Here is an 18,834-nt window from a genome sequence, read left to right as displayed (position 1 = left end):
AGGTCTCATGAATAAAGATGGCGCCGTTTGATTCCTCTTTCCACCAGTGTCATCTACAAGGACTTGACGATTACCATTTTATACAGGACAGGATTGATTGACTAAAACAACAACCAGCTTTTCAGGCCCCTCAAAGGGTCTTATTGACCCTACGTTTCAGAGTTCCTGATTCCTAAATGCCTTTCAAAACAGATGCTGAGAATCACGAGGAGGAACACCATCAAAAACATCCAGCTGTCAATGTTCTTCCAATTTGAAAAAAGCAAGCCGGTTGCACTTTATTTGACGGTGAAATCACTATTTTGTACTTTTCTTTCAGAGCAGGCAATGCACCAAACAATAGGCCTACATAACCTCGTACTCTCTTTCACAAACACCTGACTGACTGTACAGTGGGGTCCAAAATTATTGTAATTATTATTGTAACTTATTAAATTACACCCTTGATAAAGATGAGCAAAAAATACTGTAAAAATAAAGAATATTTGTACGGGAAATTATGGTATTTTATACTGTTACAATTACTCAGAGAAAGAGGTTTTGTTTAACAAGTGCTATATTTTTTCTCGAAAAAGTGGTCAAAATTATTGCCACCCCAGTTTTCAATACTTTTCAATAACTCACCTTGCGAGGATAATGGCACTGAGCCTTTTTCTAAAATGTTTTATGAGATTGGAGAACACATTGGGACCATTCCTCCATACAGAATCCTTCCAGATCGTTGATATCCTTCACCTGCGCTTATGGACTGCCCTCTTCAATTCAAACCACAGGTTTTCAATGGTGTTCAAGTTCAGGGGACTGACCATTGGAAAATGTTGAATTTGTTGTCAATTAACCATTAATGTGTGGATTATTTGTTCTTGGGGTTATTGTCTCCCTGGTAAATCCACTTGGTGCCAAGTTTCAGCCTCCTGGCAGAGGCAACCAGGTTTTTGGCTAAAATGTCCTGGTTCTGGGTAAAGTTCATGATGTCATTCACCTTAACACGGGTCCAAGGACAAGTGAAAGCAAAATAGCCCCATAACATCAAAGGTACAGCACCATATTTTACAGTAGGTATGGGGTTCTTTTCTGCTTATGCAACCTTATTTCGCCACCAAACCCACCACTTGTGTGCGTGGCCAAAGAGCTCCATTTTCATGTCATCCAACAATTGTAAACACCTGAAGTTTGATAAACGGCTTTGGCACTTAGATTAAAATCCGTGCTATGGTAAGATGACATGAAAATACAACTCTTCGGCCACACACATTGTTACAGGCTTTGGTTTTTCTCTCCATTTTAGCTTGTGTACCTAGTAACTTAACACGTTCAGGGCCAATTTTACCATGTAAATCTTGGTGGGGCAACAAAAAATAAGTGGGATGCATGCCAGCAAAGCCACTTCACAACACTAAAAAATACATTAATTGCACTATAGCGGTGCCCACAAACTGTTAGGGCCTGTCATCAAAGTATGGCATTCTCTGGATTTATGGTGCTTTCAAAACAACTGGGAACTCTGGAAAAAAACAAGGTTGAATCAGGATGACGTCATTGATCTTCAGGTCGTAACTCTAGAAAGGGGCCGGATTTACAATTCCCAGTTGGATGACCCCTTTTTCCAATTGGTAGTTACAGTCTTGTCTCCAGTACGGACTTAGGAGAGGCGAAGGTCGAGAGCCGTGCGTCCTCCGAAACACAACCCAGCCAAGCGGCACTGCTTCTTGACACAATGCCTGCTTAACCTGGAAGCCAGCCACACCAACGTGACGGAGGAAACACTGTACACTTGGCAACCGTGTCAGCGTGCATTGCGCCTGGCCCGCCACAGGAGTTGCTAGAGTGCGATGGGACAAGAACATCCTTGCCGACCAAACCCTCTCCTAATCCGGATGACACTGGGCCAATTGTGCCCCGCCCCATGGGTCTGCTTTGCAATGCTTGCAGTTAGCCACTGTCACTGACTCCTTCCAAACCACTCACTGTTGAATTTGCGATTTCCAACTTATGTAATGTTTATGTCCAATGAGTGATGAGCACCGATACATTTTATCTGTCATTTCTCTTCATTAGTTCTCTTCATGTGACAAGGATTAAAAAGGATTTGCCAGTAGATTGTCTACTTGATTCATGATGATGACTGCTAGCTAAGATTTTGAAAGTATGATGTTGACATGATCAGTCAAATCAAAGCTACTGTACATATAACGTGATTTGAAGTAATTCTATCTGTGGCCAATTACCTTGATCCTTCTTGGATGGGCACTTCTAATGTAAATCTATGGCAGCACCCAAGGGGCTTGAATTTTCTACCTCTACCCTTGGACTTGGCGGTTACGTAGTGTCCCCATGAGAGACAGAACACTGAGACAATCACGGCGAACCCTCTGTATTTTCTGCTGGCTTGCGCCACCACCACAGAAAACACTGAGCTAGGCTGAAACATCAGCATTTTGGAGCTGCCTTACTCAAGAAAACAAAAAAGAGACCATGTTTGTATGCGGCTTTATTAAGTCAATGATATATACGTATATATGTTTTACATTGTTTGTAAAATGATATGTGACAAGTATTAATTAACATACAAAACAGACAAGCCCAAAATGATGGGTCGACACTGAACACGTTGTGGCGTGTACTGATTGGAGTCACCTCGTTAGCCAGTATCTGTTTTAACTGTACTTGCCGAGCTGGTATTTAAGACCTGCTAGCCCTGTCCATCAGGTGGGGAGAGATGTTGGAAAAGCTACATGTCATGTTATCTCTTCCACCTTAGAGAGCCGAACGAAGCCTTCATCCTCCCCTATTCAGTTTTTCTTCATATCCATTTGTACTCGATTTCCTAAGTTGGTATGGGTTACTCTGTTCTCAGGCAAATCCAGTGGGTGTCCATGGTTGGTGTCTTTTAAAGACCCTACTCGATTTACTTGGCCAGCACCCCATCAAAAAAAACTATGGATTCCTTTCGGAACCACTTCTAAAACCACACCTGTTTCGCTTGGTTGTAAGTGACTGGTTGTTATTTCCCCTTTTCTGTTGAGCAACAATACTTTGGGTTATTTTTTAGGGAACGTAACAAAAATGGGGGCTCGTCAATGATCCTGTTTCCTATCCTAGTAGTCACATTATTATGGTGTTCGCTCTAATCACCTAGTCTGAAGCTCTACTGTGCTCAAATATTTGAGTGTTCAAACAATACTATTGTTGTAGAGTTTCTGTCACTACCAACCAACATAGGGTTATAGGGTTGGTAAAAGTTTCATAAGCACACAGGGGGGAAAAACAAGGGCTTTAATTTGTGAGCATTTGTGGAAACACCTACTTGGGAGATACTAGATAATTGGGCGAAGGTGAATCTACTCAACATTGCAAAGCATTATGACATCAGTATGACATCTGCCAATTCAAAAGCAGTAGCCAAAGAGTTACTTGATGCTGCTTTGGTGGAGATGGAAATCCTCCCAGAGAGAGAGGGTGATGATGATGAAAAGGGTCTTACGGGGAGTAGAGAAATCCCTTTAGACATGCAGCTGCGGGAGTTGAACTACAGGCAAAATTGGAGCAACGGAAGTTGGAGTTTGAGTGCAAGAAAAAGGAACTTGAGTTAGTACGAGTAGAAAAAGAAAAAGAATGTGCAGCCAGAATGTAATGTCGTGGAAATTCTATCCAGAAAGGAAGAGACTGTAGATTCTTCAAACAACAACTTTTATCATCATATCTGGAGCAGTTAACAATCCAATCAACAGTGCGGAGTTAAGGGCCCAGCGAACCATAGTTGAGTCTCAGCTTTTATAACCTTTGTCTACGTGGAAGTTTAGCAGATGTGTGAGATCATGATGGGAACATGGAGTACAACCAAGTGATAACAGAAATTTTGTTGCTCTTTTCTGCTGATAGAATTATCGCTGCTGCTTAAGCTAGCCTCTGTTCTCTTCATATCTCCACACAGCTGTGCCCTTGAAAGATACGCAAAGAACAGGATGGACCAAAAACCGGTCACTCTCAGACGGCCCTTTGTCTTTGGCCACATGACTAAGTTACTCAAAACAAGTGAGGAAAAACACTAGCTTCTTCGTACATGACAGAAACAGACGGTGGAAATGTGCAGGTTTAAGGCTTATACAGTGCATGTGCATAACAGAGTTTGTAACTTTCCCCACCATAGTACGGAGAAGATGAAGAACGTGTGCATGCCATCCGATTTAAAGAGGTAATCTGGAAGTACTCCGAATCCAGACAAGCCGTCCTGCCCCCTCAGCAGTTTGATCTTAGTCGGAACAGCCAGCTTGTCCCACCTTTCAACAAAAAGGAGGTGGACGTATATTTTACACCGTTTGAGTGAATTGCCACGTCCTTCAAGTAGCCACGCAATATCTGGTCATGCTCCTACAAAGTAGTCTTCTGGGAAAAGCTCAGAAAGTGTACGCCGCTTTATCTCTTGAGATACGATTCTGGCTCTGTTAAAGTTGCTATCCTTCAGGCTTACGAGTTGGTCCCAGAGGCATACAGACAACAGTTCCGTACATTTCAAAAAACAGAATAGCAAAGTCATGTTGAATTCTCAAGGGAACAAGTTTTTTTCATCATTGGGGTGCTTCTTGGGCAATTCAAGAGTGTCTTTCACTAATGAGCACAAGGATCTCACACTCGAGAAAGTTGCGGTCCTTGCAGATACATTTGTGTTGACATATAAAACTACTGTCACAAGCAAGGCACCAAGTACCTATCCCTACACAAAAAAAATTCCAGAGAAGTCAACTCTCACTACAAAGCTTCAGTCTTTTTCTCCAGTGCCCAAAGACAGGGGTGGGCAGAAAACTGGTTCCTTGTATCCACCAATTTGTCATTACTGTCATGAGAAAGGCCACACTGTCCTAAATTAAAGCAGAACATGAGATAGAGAAAAAGCAGTTTCTTCTTGTGGGAGCCCTCCCGCCCATTAAGTCTCTGGATGGGACTGGTTTATCTCCTAAACAAGCTTTTTGGTCAGACTTGTATGAACCCTTTGTTTCAGACGGGTTTGTGTCTCTGTAGAGTGGTGATACTGTCAAGCAGTCTTGAAAGATACTGCGGGACACTAGGTCAGCCGAGTCCTTCATTGTGGAGGGTGTTTTGCCTTTGAAACTTTTGCAACTAGTTACAATGTGTTAGTTCAAGGCGTGGAGGTGGGCTGCATGGTAGTTCCATGCAGTCCATCCATGTAGTGAACCATCCATGCAGTGAAACTCGAGTCTGATCTTGTTTCTGGTCCTGTGGTCGTTGGAGTGAAGCTAGCCTACATAAAAGAGGCCTCATTCATTTTGGGCAACGATTTGGCTGGTGGGAAGGTTGCGCCAAATCTTCTCGTTTTGTAAGGTGCCCAGAGTAGAGGAACCTGACGGGTTATCAAATAAAACCCTACAGTGTTCCCAGCATGTGCTGTTACATGTGCCGTGACTAAGAAGATTGCTGAAAGGAAGTCTATTGTTGAGGAGGATGTCATCGATCCCACCACGTTTGTCCTGTCTGTGATGTTTAGGTGTGGTCCGGACTTCGGTAATCCCTCCAGAGTTGACCTCTCCTTTTGAAAAGTCCCAAAGGTGAGCGAGTTAGTAGGAATCTGAAAGAAGAGAGGGTCCCTACAGTTCACACTTCGATGTCTAGGAAGCAGCTGATTTCAAAATAGAGAAAAGATGCTTATCTCTCCCATCTTTTTGGTGCAATACGTCCAGAAGAGGAATTTGATGAAGTTTGTGGGGTACTTTGACAGAGATGATGTTCTGATGAGGAAATGGCATTCTCATGTCACTTCTGGGCAAGCCAATTGGTGGAGTTACACTCTGACAAGAGATACTGAGGTTGGCTCACAATGGTAGTATGGTAGGCCCTATTGGGGTTAACAAGACGCATAACTTCTTATGGCCTGGTCTGAAAAATTATGTTGTAGCTTACTGTACATCCTGTCACGTTTGCCAGCTGACGGGTAAACCCAATCATACTGTTCCGGTTGCATCTTTGCAGCCTATACATGCTTTTGACAAACCTTTCCAACATGGTTCTGGTGGACTGTGTTGGTCCTTTAGCCAAATTCTCTTGACCATTCTGAGGAAAATCATGGCTACGACTGAAAAGATTTGGCATGGGTCCTCTGTCGGAGACCTTTTGAGGATCTGAGGACCCATGCCAAATCTTTTCAGGCTCCTGAGGGGGAATAGGTTTTGTCCTGCCCTCTTCACGACTGTCTTGGTGCGCTTGCACCATGTCAGTTTGTCGGTGATGTGGACACCAAGGAACTTGAAGCTCTCAACCTGCTCCGCTGCAGCCCCGTCGATGAGAATGGGGGCGTGCTCGGTCCTCTTTTTCCTGTCGTCCACAAACATCTCCTTTGTCTTGATCACGTTGAGGGAGAGGTTTTTTTCTTGGCACCATACTCTGACCTCCTCCCTATAGGCTGTCTCGTCGTTGTCGGTGATTAGGCCTACCACTGTTGTGTCTTCTGCAAATTTAATGATGGTGTTGGAGTCGTGCCTGGCCGTGCAGTCATGAGTGAACAGGGAGTACAGGACGGGACTGAGCACGCACCCCTGACGGGCCCCTGTGTTGAGGATCAGCGTGGCGGATGTGTTGTTACCTAACCTTACCACCTGGGGGGGCGGCCCGTCAGGAAGTCCAGGATCCATTTACAGAGGGAGGTGTTTAGTCCTAGGGTCCTTAGCTTATTGATGAGCTTTGAGTGCACTATGGTGTTGAACGCTGAGCTGTAGTCAATGAATAGCATTCTCACATAGGTGTTGCATTTGTCCAGATGGAAAAGGGCAGTGTGGAGTGCAATAGAGATTGCATCGTCTGTGGATCTGTTGGGGCGGTAGGAATGTTGGAGTGGGTCTAGGGTTTCTGGGATGATGGTGTTGATGTGAGCCATGACCTGCCTTTCAAAGCACTTCATGGCTACAGACTTGAGTGCTACGGTTTGGTAGTCATTTAAGCAGGTTACCTTAGTGTTCTTGGACACAGGCACTATGGTGGTCTGGTTGAAACATGTTGGTATTACAGACTCGGACAGGGAGAGGTTGAAAACGTCAGTGAAGACACTTGCCAGTTGGTCAGCGGCATGCTCGCAAAACACGTCCTGGTAATCCGTCTGGCCCAGCGGCCTTGTGAATGTTGACCTGTTTAAAGGTCTTAAGCATCTGCTGCGGAGAGCGTGGTCACACATTTTTCCTTAACAGCTGGTGCTCTCATATATGTTTCAGTGTTATTTGCCTCGAAACGAGTATAGAAGTAGTTTAGCTCGTCTGGTAGGCTCGTGTCACTGGGCAGCTATTGGCTGTGCTTCCCTTTATAGTCTGTTATGGTTTGCAAGCCCTGCCACATCCGACGAACGTCGGAGCCGGTGTATTACGATTCAATCATAGTCTTGTATTGATGCTTTGCCTGTTTGATGGTTCGTCAGAGGACATAGTGGAATTTCTTATAAGCTTCCGGGCAGCTCTAGCCTTTAACTCAGTGCAGATGTTGCCTGTAATCCATAGCTTCTGGTTGGGGTATGTACGGTCACAGTGGGGACGACTTCATCGATGCAATTATTGATGAAGCCAATGATTGATGTGGTGTACTCCTCAATGCCATTTGAAGAACATATTACAGTCTGTGCTAGCAAAACAAATTGTTAAGGCACCTGTGAAATTATTTTCAATGTTCAGGCTCTGCAGATAGTGCAATCTGACCAAGGTTCAAATATCATGTCCAATTTTCAAGTAAGTGCTTCAGCAGTTGGGTGTTTTCCATTCCCCCTCTAGTGCATATCACCCAGTCTCAAGGTGCTCTTGAGAGATATCATCAGACTTTAAAGCTTTAAAGCTGTATGTTGAGTGCTTACTGCTTTGAGTTCAAGAAAGACAGTGTGAAGGGGTGCCCCTAGTGCTATTTGCACCATGAGAGGTTGTTCCAGGAGTCTCTTGGTTTCAGTCAGAATAAGCATTTTTTGACATTATGTCAGAGTTTTATTGAGCTTTCTGAGAGAAAGTTTGATGCAGGACAACACCTCATACTCCAAAACAAATCTGTTGGAGAATGTATCGCTTTTCGATACAGATTGCGCTGCACCTGTGAGTTTGCCATTGAGAATTTGGAGAAGGCGCAAATTAAAATGAAAGGTACGATCGAAAAGACCCGAAGTCGCACTTTTGATGTGGGTGACCAAGTCCTGGTTTTGTTGACCGTCCTGGTGTCACCGTTGCAAGCTCGCTTTTATGGCCCTTACCTCATAGAGAACAAAGTTGTTTGCAATCTGGATATTACCTCATCGCCACACCAGAGCGCAGAAGAAAAATAGGCTGTGTCATGTTAACATGTTGAAGACATACTTCACCTGTTGTGGATGGGTGGAGAAGTCGATGGGAACTGGTAGTGATTCTCTGCCTGTGGCCACTGCCGTCACAGTTGACGCTCATCTTCATCGAGAGCATGAGGAAAGCCAGATTCTCCCTGTGCCTGTGGTATGGTTGAGTAACTCTGGAAAACCATAATGGCTTTTTGGTACACTTATCTAAAGGGGATACAGGCGACATTGCTGCACTACTTTTAGAATACCAGGGTATATTCTCAGATGTGCTGACTCAGACAAATTTACTAGAGCATGACAATGACGTTGGGGACTCTGCCCCAAATAAACAGCGCGTCTATCAAGTGAATCCTGAAAAGAGAGAGAAACTCTGCAGCGAGATGGAGTTCATGCTTGCACACGGCATTGCACAACATGGCAACAGTCCGTGGAATTAGCCCTGTATAATAGTACCTCAGCCGGGTGGGTCTCTGCATTTTCCCCCCAGATTTTTCGTAAACACAATGCCATTACTAAGCCAGACTCATACCCTTTGCCCAGAGTCAACAATTGTGTAGACTGTGTTGGTGCTGCCAAGTACGTTAGCAAGTTTGATCTGCTGAAGGGATATTGACAGGTCCCTCTATCTTATGGCGCCAAAGAGCTGTCTGTTTTTGTCACCCCTGATGGGTTGTTTTCTTACCTTTGTCTTCTGTTCGGTTTAAGAAATGCCCGAGCCACGTTTGAGTGTGTCATGCACATCGCACAACAGTGTATCTCGGGAAGGGCCAAGGAAAAGTCAGACCTGTCTTCTCGCCAGGAATTGCACCGAACTTTGCCCAGGTTGTTGCTTCACCTGGTATGGCAACTGCTCGGCATTTGACCGTAAGGTGCTACAGAGGGTAGTACATCACTGAGGCCAAGCTTCCTACCATCCAGGACCTATATACTAGGCGGTGTCAGAGGAAGGGCCAAAAAATTGTCAAAGACTCCAATCACCCAAGTCATAGACTGTGCTCTCTGCTACTGCACAGCAAGGGGTACCAGAGCGCCAAGTCTAGGACCAAAAGGCTTCTTAACAGCTTCTACCCCCAAGCCATAAGATTGCTGAACAACTAATCAAATGGCCACCCGGACTATCCCTTTGTTTTTACTCTGCTGCTACTCTCTGTTTATTATCTATGCATAGTTACTTTACAAATTAGCTTGACTAACCTGTACGCCCGCACATTGACTCGGTACCGGTATCCCCTGTATTTAGCCTCGTTATTGTTATGTAAATTCGTGTTACTTTTTGATTGATTAGATTTTTACTGCATTGTTGGTTAAGGGCTTGTAAGTAAGCATTTCACAGTAAGGTCTACACCTGTTATATTCGGCGCATGTGACAAATAACATTTGATTTGATTTCAGCGCTTCAAATGTTTTCAGTGCATTAGAAAGTAGTCACACCCCTTGAATGTTTCCACATTGTGTTGTGTTACAGCCTGAATTCTTACAAATGAATTTTTAAAAAATCTGAAAATCTGAAATGTCTTTAGTCAATAAGTATTCAACCAATTTGTTCTGGCAAACCTAAATAAGTGCAGGTGTAAAAATGTGAATAATAACATAATAAGTTGCATGGACTCACTCTGTGTGCCAAAATAGTGTTTGATTACACTTTGGATGGTGTATCAATGAACCCAGTCACTACAAAGATACAGGCATCCTTCCTAATTCAGTTGCTGGAGAAGAAGAAAACCACCCAGGGATTTCACCATGAGGCCAATGGTGACTTTAAAACAGTTACAGAGTTTAATGGCTGTGATATGAGAAAAATGAGGATGGATCATCAACATTGTAGTTACTCCACAATACTAACCTAATTGACAGTGAAGTGCAGGAAGCCTGTACATAATAAAAACATTACAAAACATGCATCCTGTTGGCAAGGAACACATTGCTGAGTAACACTCTCCATATTTTCCAGCATACTAGTGGCTGCATCATGTTATGGGTATACTTGTAATCGTTAAGGTCTGGGGAGTTTTTCAGGATAAAAAAGAGAGGGAATGGAGACACATGCAAAATCCTAGAGGAAAACCTGGTTCAGTCTGCTTTCCACCAGACACGGGGAGATGAATTCACCTTCAGCAGAACAATGACCTAAACCACAACCCCAATATACACTAGATTTGCTTACCACGGCAACATTGAATGTTCCTGTGTGGCCTAGTTACAGTTTTGACTGAAATCGGATTGAAAATCTATGGCAAGACTTGAAAATGGTTGTCTAGCAATGATCAACAACCAACTTGACAGAGCTTGAATAATTTTGTAAATAACAATGTGTAAATATTGTATAATCCAGATGTGCACAGCTCTTAGAGACTTACCCAGAAAGATTCACAGCTTTAATTGCTGACAAAGGTGATTATAACATGTATTGGCTCAGGGCTGTGTACACTTTTCATTTTCAATACATTTGCAAACATTTACAAAAACATGTTTTCACTTTTTCATTATGTGGTATTGTGTGTAGATGGTTAAGAAAGCAAATGTAATCCTTGTTGAATTCAGGCTGTAAAACAACAAAATGTGGAATAAATCAAGGGGTATGAATCGTTTTTGAAGTCACTGTATGTGTCGGCCTCTACCCCTCTAGCTACCCCTCTAGTGGTCTATACCGATCATAACCCCTCTCGTTTCCCTGCAAAGGACTAGTTCCACAAATTACCGGAATCTGATATTGCGGAAGTTTCCCCTTAAAATTCAACATGTCTGCGGTAAGGACAACTTGGTGGCTGATTGTCTTTCGAGGGTGGGCAGTCAATACGATTTTTGTGTTCTGTGTTTAGCCAGCAAATTGACCTGCCGCACATTTTAGATTTCCTGCACGTTTTCCATAGAGATTTGTTTTTTGTTTTGGTTGAGCTCTTTCTTAAGAATAATAGAGAAATATTAAAAGTGTCATTTTCCCTCTGTTTTCACAATCTTGCGCTTTACGCAGCTACTTTATGTTCTATATATACAAAAATAATAGGGATGTAAAAGCTAACTGGTCTAGCTAACAAATAATACAATTGACTTCCCTTTTTTAGCTAGCTAGTTCCAGTCAGTTTTCTCGTCATGAATGAAGTAGGTATAGTAACAATATTTTCTTGCAATATCGACACAATTTAGATTTTTCCATTGACAGTTTGGAGTGGACACAGACCAACACTCTACCCCCATGTTGGGTCTGGATTACCAAGAGACTGCCACTGACGACCCAATCAGCACCCATCGCATCGTCCATAATAACAGACAGGGCAGGCAGGGGTATTGAGGGTGTGCAACTAAAAAAAAATGTTAAATAAATAATTTTACGCAAAGATTGGCCTACGTTTGCATATTTCCAGAAAAACTTATGATTGGAGCTGTGGTTTTGCTATGCTGCATTTCTGAAACAGAAATAGCAGAGACATACAAGGATGAAACATTACACAATTTGTAAATCATATATATTTTAATGATATCTATTGAAATTATGAATTCTTTGAGAAATACAGATACATAAATTATCAGGTAATGACTACAGATATGATACATTTCTGAAAACGTGGATTCGTTCATGCCTGAGTATAAAGGCTTAGATTTGTCAGCATGTTGACACCCTTCCCGGAGTTAGAATATTCAACAAATATGTAAACGGGCGCATGCGCATCAGGTGCGTGTCTTGAACGTATCTTAACCCAGATATCTCCCTGGACTCAAATGGCAGCAGGGAGATTTCGGAGGTCCGGATTGAATGCATGTAGTATAAACTGTCCCATTACGGAGAATACCCTAGCTCCGTATATGGAATTAAGCTCCCTAGATTCAATGTTCGCGCCTCCATGAAAATCGAATTAGCATAATAAAAAAATCCCCATAAAAATCATTCTGTTTAAGCCACAGGTATGTTTTTTTTTGCATGTGCTGTGTCTCAATACACCACATCCGCATATGTGGTGAAAGGCAGCTGAGCTGCAGCTGTGTTTGTCAGACCATGAGACATCCTGAAAAATCGGTCTTCTCATGATAACATCAGTAGTGTCTGAACGGTTTGGCCTACAAACTACAGTATTATGACCCCTCTATGGAAAGGTACCAGTTTTTTTTTAAGTATCGAAGTATACACTATGGGAGTAGTTTAGTTCCTAAAACAATTTGTTAAATATGTGTCAAATATTTTTGTTTTATTATTTCCTGATCTTTCTTATATCTCTCAGATATAGGACAGACACTTCAAAACAAACTTCCTTTTAATTTTATTCTTTGACTATCTGTGGTTCCATGTATGAATCTGTTATTCAATGTGTTTCTATGGGCTAATAGCGGTAAGGCCAAATTCGATGTTATTTTTTATGTATATCTAAAGAGGTCCTAAATGAAATAGCTAAATGATCCTTGGTATGTCCATCTTGGTATGACCCCCGGCTTAGACTAGGGGTTTTAAGGACATGTGTATCTGGAGCATGTCCACACCTTATATCTAATAAAATGCCAGATATCCGGAAATATATAAAGATATCCCCTAATATTTACAGTTTTTGCCCAATGCTGTGGTTTGAATTGAAGCGAGCAGTCCATTAGCAGCAAGCAAAGGATAGCAAGGATCTGGAAAGATTATGTATGGAGGAATGGTCAAGATTTATGCATCTCATCTAATCTCATAAAGCATTTTAGAAAAAGGCTTATCTTTGCAAGGTGAGGCATTGAAAACAGGTGCCAATAATGTTGATACTTATCTTTTTGAGAAAAAAATAACATTACTTGTTAAAGGCCCAGTGCAGCCAAAATTGTGATTTCCTTGTTTTTTATATTAAATATTTCCACAATACGGATCTCAATTTGGGCCAGTTTGCTACAGCAGGAAAATAATCCTGCAGCAACATGACATTTTAATTATTATGTTGATTATAACTAATGGACATTTTTGTAAGGGTTGATACATTTTGTCTATTGGAAAATCAAGTCTGAAATTTCAAAGTGGAAATTACAAACTTCAGAAGCCTTTTTAATCCTCAAATACACTACAAGTTTTCCTGCAACAGGGGGATCAAATTAAGATTCTACATCTGCATGAAGTCGAAATAACACTGATAATGCCCTTTCTGTGTAAGCTGCATTTTTGGCCCGCTACATAACATCATAAGGCAATCTGATTATAATAGACTAATGAACATTCATCGTTCATTTGCATATACTGTATCCTCCTAGTGCTGGTGGTGGTCCCGCCCAAAAGCAAGAGAGACAGTGCAAAGATAGCCATACTGCAAAGTCTTCCATCTGAACCATCAATTTGTCTTATTTGGCGTTATTTTTTTTATTTTTTATAATCAAGTGTCAGAGAAGTTCAGTCTGAACCTCCACATCTGCACACACACATCAGCTTGCATTCCAAATCAGGCTAGGTACACATTTGGATTTTCCAGCAGCTCCATCTTTGTCACATGGATCTTCAAACCAACAGCAGTAGCAACCGTTCCTGAAGTAAGTATTTAGTAAGTAAATTATATGCCATTCGTGGGTTGCATGCTTCTTCACAATATTGTGACTTAGAAAACAGATGACATTTCTAAAGGAGGCAAATAATTTGTAGGAAAACATTTTGTCATCACTGTGATGTTGCCAGTTTTACTTTAGATGGAGTATAACTTTAGCTAGCTATCTAGCTAAGATTGAGGAACAAGAGTCAGACCGGATCTTAGCTAGCTAAAGTTAGCATTGCTAGCTATTTTTGATTAACTTTAGCTAGCTAGATAGCATTTTGACTGTTGTTCAAGCTGCAGTCAGTCAGTCACCCACAACAGACCAAGGTAGCCTACTTGATTTAGCTTGTGTCTTGTATTTTTATGTTAATGTTTTCCTTGACTATACAAAGTAAATTGCTAAAATTAACAATTTGAAAAGTATTTGTCATTAGAGCTAAAACGAACTGGCTTGTGATTGGATTAGTACTGTAGCTACTAGCCTGCAGGACAGAAGAAAGAGAGAGGTTATATTATTATTATTATTAGCTAGCTAGATATCTCATAAGGTTGATGTTTATTTGTGATGTCATTCCTAAAAAATAATAAGCCTTCTGGCTGTTGAATGCAAGAATGAATGTATAGATAGATAGATCATATAACTTATGAAAACTTGGGCTGGAGGTCTAGCTGGTTTGCTACATGCATACATGATCATATTTCAGATATGGACTATCAGATATTAAATTATGTTACATGTTTCCTCAAATGTTCAAGTGAAAACTTTAGGATTATATCATTTAACTTTGTCACCTTGCAAACAGGTTGATAACTTGTGACACAATTGCCTTCCATTGATAATCCCCTTTTTATGTGCTAAAGGGTCAGCACTGAGGGAGGACCATGAGGTCATGGACGTCTTGGAGGAAGATGCTTTTGATGAGAAGCTACTTGGTGAAGATGATGATGAAGAGTACGACACACACAAAGGACAGACAGATCAACATTGACTGGCAGAGAAGCAGCTGAACTGGTTCCCCCCAATCCTCCTAGGTTGTTGCTGGTGGAGGTGGCTGCTGTACATACCAAGCTGGTAGTGCAGGTCGTAAAAATGCTCTAGCCTGGTCCCAGATCTGTTTCTGCTGTCGTGCTAACTTCTAATGCATGACAGTTGGCATGCCATGTTACCCCAGCAGTTGGCTATACATATAGCACAAACAGATCGAAGATCAAGCTAACATTTGGCTGATTGTCAGAAAAGAAAGAGTGAAGCTTAAATGTACTTGAGGACTACTCTAGAAATGGTTGTCTTTGTTACAGGAAAGATAGAAAGGAGAATATGACGTGGATTGCTTGTGTGGTATCCCAATGCGAGGGCAGGTAGTTGTGTATTATTTTATGGTTATAATAGTGATGCAACTTGCACTTTGTTTCTTGGTTTGAATGAGACAATATATTCCCCTAACCTTATTCTTTCAATAAAGTAATTGTTTTATTAATATTAAATTACTTGTGTATGTCGTTCCTTATCATATGTAAGACTTAATGCATTCTGTAATTACGCTTTGGTGCAGATGTGTGTTTAATTTACTATACGGGTAAGAAACAGATGATGGAAAATTCCATACATTTTTTTAAAAAGTACCATCAGTCACAAACAGGTGTTCCTTATTTTGTATGGATCATAATCTAAATACATTTACTATGAGTTAAACTTTGGAGAGCTTGAGTTGTAAAACAATGACTTACTTATGCTTACATACCATGGTTTTGACTTTCATTATAACCTTGTTGAAGATCTGTTTATTATGTTATGTAAATAAATAAGAAAAATGTATGAAGAATGACAACAACCTTTTATTGCAGTCTGGTTTCTTTGTTTTCTTTCAACACAGAAACATTCCAAAATGTGTAACTCAAGAGTATTTATTCAATAGACAAATTGAAATAGTATCATCAGAATGTCTATTTCAAATGATTAATTAGGCTTTGTGATGATATTGAAGATTATACTATGGGCCTCTGTGTCTCCGTTCTAAGTATAACTTACTGTGTTTGACCTCTGAGACACAGAGGCCTAGAGTCTGCCCTGTAGATAATCATGGCTTTCTGCAATGAAGAGTAAAACACAATGCAAACAGGCCGTTTTGGTCCTGCATCTTCTGGTGACCTATTTAAAACAGTACCACAATGATATAGCAAATGAAGATGTGTGATGTACATGCCTTTTGTAATAATAATGTAGCCTACACACCTGTGGAAGTTTGTCACTTTCAGGGTCCAACTCCAGCCCCAAATGACAGGTTGAATACTATGAGCCTTTGTTATTTTTTTAAAGGGGTAAGGGGTGGGCTCTAGACAATTCTATCAGCCAATCAGGGCTGTATATAAATACACTATCTATACAAAAGTGTGTGGACACCCCCTTCAAATTAGTGGATTTGGCTATTTCAGCCACAACCATTGTTGACAGGTGTATAAAATCGACCACAAAGCCATGTTATCTCCAAAGACAAATATTGGCAGTAGAATGGCCTAACTAAAGAGCTCAGTGACTTTCAACGTGGCACCGTCATAGGATGCCACCTTTCCAACAAGTCAGTTCTTCAAGTATTGGCCCTACTAGAGTTGCTCCGGTCAACTGTAAGAGATATTATTGTGAAGTGGAAACGTCTAGGAGCAACAACGGCTCAGCTGCGAAGTGGTAGGCCAAACAATATGACTGTCATGAACTCAGATACCTTCTGCTCCTCGACCTGCTCTTTCGGCCTGTTGTTTCCGAAGTTCTATTTTGTTCATAATTATTTGTGTCAAAACCTGCTGGTTTGGACTAGATGTTTACCAACTAGACAGCTAGCTAGGTTTCAATGGAGCCCCCTTCACCCTGAATAGCTTATGAACGTTTCCACCGCTGTAGAAGCTGTGGTTATTATGCTCTTGTCCGGGACAATATTGACAATCCGGAGTACCAATGTGGCAAGTGTTTGCTTGCGGAGGATTTCAGGAATGAGGTGGATATCCTTAGCAACCAAATTTCAATTCTGCGCGAACTTATGGGGAAAATACAAATTGGAAATTTCTCATTCTCAACTCCTGTGGCTGGACAACCCTCGGGTTTGATAGATGTATCCCCGCCATCTGTCCCTATTCGAATGGCCTATGCTACCTGGAACTTGCCTGCTAAGGATGTCGTCTCCATCTGCTTCTCCTCAATAATGTAGTGGAATAGACTTTGAACAGCAAGAGGATTGTTCCAAACAGAGCTGGTCCCATGTCAAAAGTTGTGAAAACCAAAGTCAGCGGCATGTTAAATGGACTAGAGTGTTTGCGAGAGGTCCGGAGCAGATCGACATGAAGAATAGCTTTGCCGTCCTGCTGCCTGATCTACCTGCGCCTTCATCGCTGGGACTGCCTGTGTCTGCAAAAGCTGTGCTGATTCCAACTACACTGACTCCAATAGCGGCTTCGCCGTCGAGTTCGGCTCCTTTCCCTCTCTCTGGATCTGACAGGGCTCTGCATGCTGTGGAAGGTCTGGACCTATCGCCGGGAGCTGCGGGTGTACGCTATTCTACTTCTCGTGGGCCCGTGAAATGTTCCAAGAGTTGTGTGAGGGGTAGGAATGGTATTGGGCAGTTCAATGGTGAGAACTGTCTTAGTCCCTGGAGCAAAACCATTATGCTGTCCAGGAGCATGAATTCATCAATAAACACCTCACAAACATTTTAAACCTGCATCAGGATAATTGAGTCTATCATAGTTCATGTGGGATTCAATTACATTATAAAGGGCAGCTCAGAACAGCTGAATATCGATTTTAAAGAACTGACTGGGTCTCTGCTTGACACCAACAAACACCCCATAATATCTGGCCCTGTGCCTTCCCTAAATTGTGGCATTGAATGTTTCAGCAGACCTTTAGCCCTCCATAACTGTCTACTTGACAATTGCAGCTCGGTGGGTGTAACATTTATTGACAATTTTGATATCTTCTGGAAACAAAGCTTGTTTTATAAGGAGTATGGGATCCACCAAAATCATTTTAGTTCCTGGATCCTTTCACAGGAAAATAAGGCTGCGATGAGACAATGACTTATCAATGACCCAAGCCCAGCTCAGGTACCATTGTGTCGCTGAGTTGTCATAATGCTTCAGCAAATATACATTATCCCAGGGGCGTTGGTAGGCACAATGGATATTACCTAATTTATGTCCCTCTAACTGCCCTGAATGCCTCTGCTGTTCCGAGAGCTATTGTATGCAGTAATCATGTGCTTTTGAACCAGAGTCATACTGTTATCACTGAGGTGGTGTGCCCTAGTAGGAAGTCCACTGTGCAGCTCACCCTGCAATAACATAAATAACATGAGCATGTTTACTTCTGCTAAGCTTCCCAGTAAAGCAATGAAAACAATCACGCATCCCAGAAAAGTGCTAAAAATTGCCCACGTTAACATATGTAGCTTAATAAACAAGGTTCAGGAAATCAATAATTTCCTAGTAACAGATGACATTCATATTCTGACTATCTCCGAAACTCACTTAGATAATACCTTTGATGATACAGTGGTCGCAATACATGGTTATATTCGGAACCACATTCCTGTAAAGCTTAGAGACGATCTAATGTCAAATACTGTTGAAGTAATATGGCTACAGGTTCATCTGCCTCGCCTAAAGCCCATTCTTGTGGGAAGCTGCTATAGACCACCAAGTGCTAACAGTCAGTATCTGTATAACGTGTGAAATGCTTGATATTGTATGTGATATCAACAGAGAGGTATTTTTTCTGGGTGATTTAAATATTGACTGGCTTTCATCAAGCCGCCCAATCAAGAAAAAGCTTCAAACTGTAACCAGTGCCTGCAACCTGCTTCAGGTTCAGTCGACCAGTCGACCAGGTTCAGTCGAAAGCAGTATCCCAATCCATCGGATGTAGTGATCACAACATAGTAGCCCTATCTAGGAAAACCAAAGTTCCAAAGGCTGGGCCTAATATAGTGTATAAGAGGTCATACAATACGTTTTGTAGTGATTCCTATGTTGTTGATGTAAAGAATATTTGCTGGTCTC

General features: G+C 41.7%; 1 protein-coding gene across 7 annotated transcripts in view; it reads left to right on the top strand.

The window, feature by feature from the left end:
- The window catches only part of pcbp3 (poly(rC) binding protein 3), a 177,645-nt gene that overhangs the window by 130,961 nt on the left and 27,850 nt on the right, over positions 1–18,834 (top strand). The window lies entirely within an intron of this gene.

This window comes from Salvelinus fontinalis, chromosome 19 (genome assembly GCF_029448725.1).
Source record: "Salvelinus fontinalis isolate EN_2023a chromosome 19, ASM2944872v1, whole genome shotgun sequence".
Classification (NCBI taxonomy): domain Eukaryota; kingdom Metazoa; phylum Chordata; class Actinopteri; order Salmoniformes; family Salmonidae; genus Salvelinus; species Salvelinus fontinalis.
The sequence above is the reverse complement of the archived record's forward strand: the minus strand, read 5'-3'. Positions and strand labels throughout refer to the sequence as shown.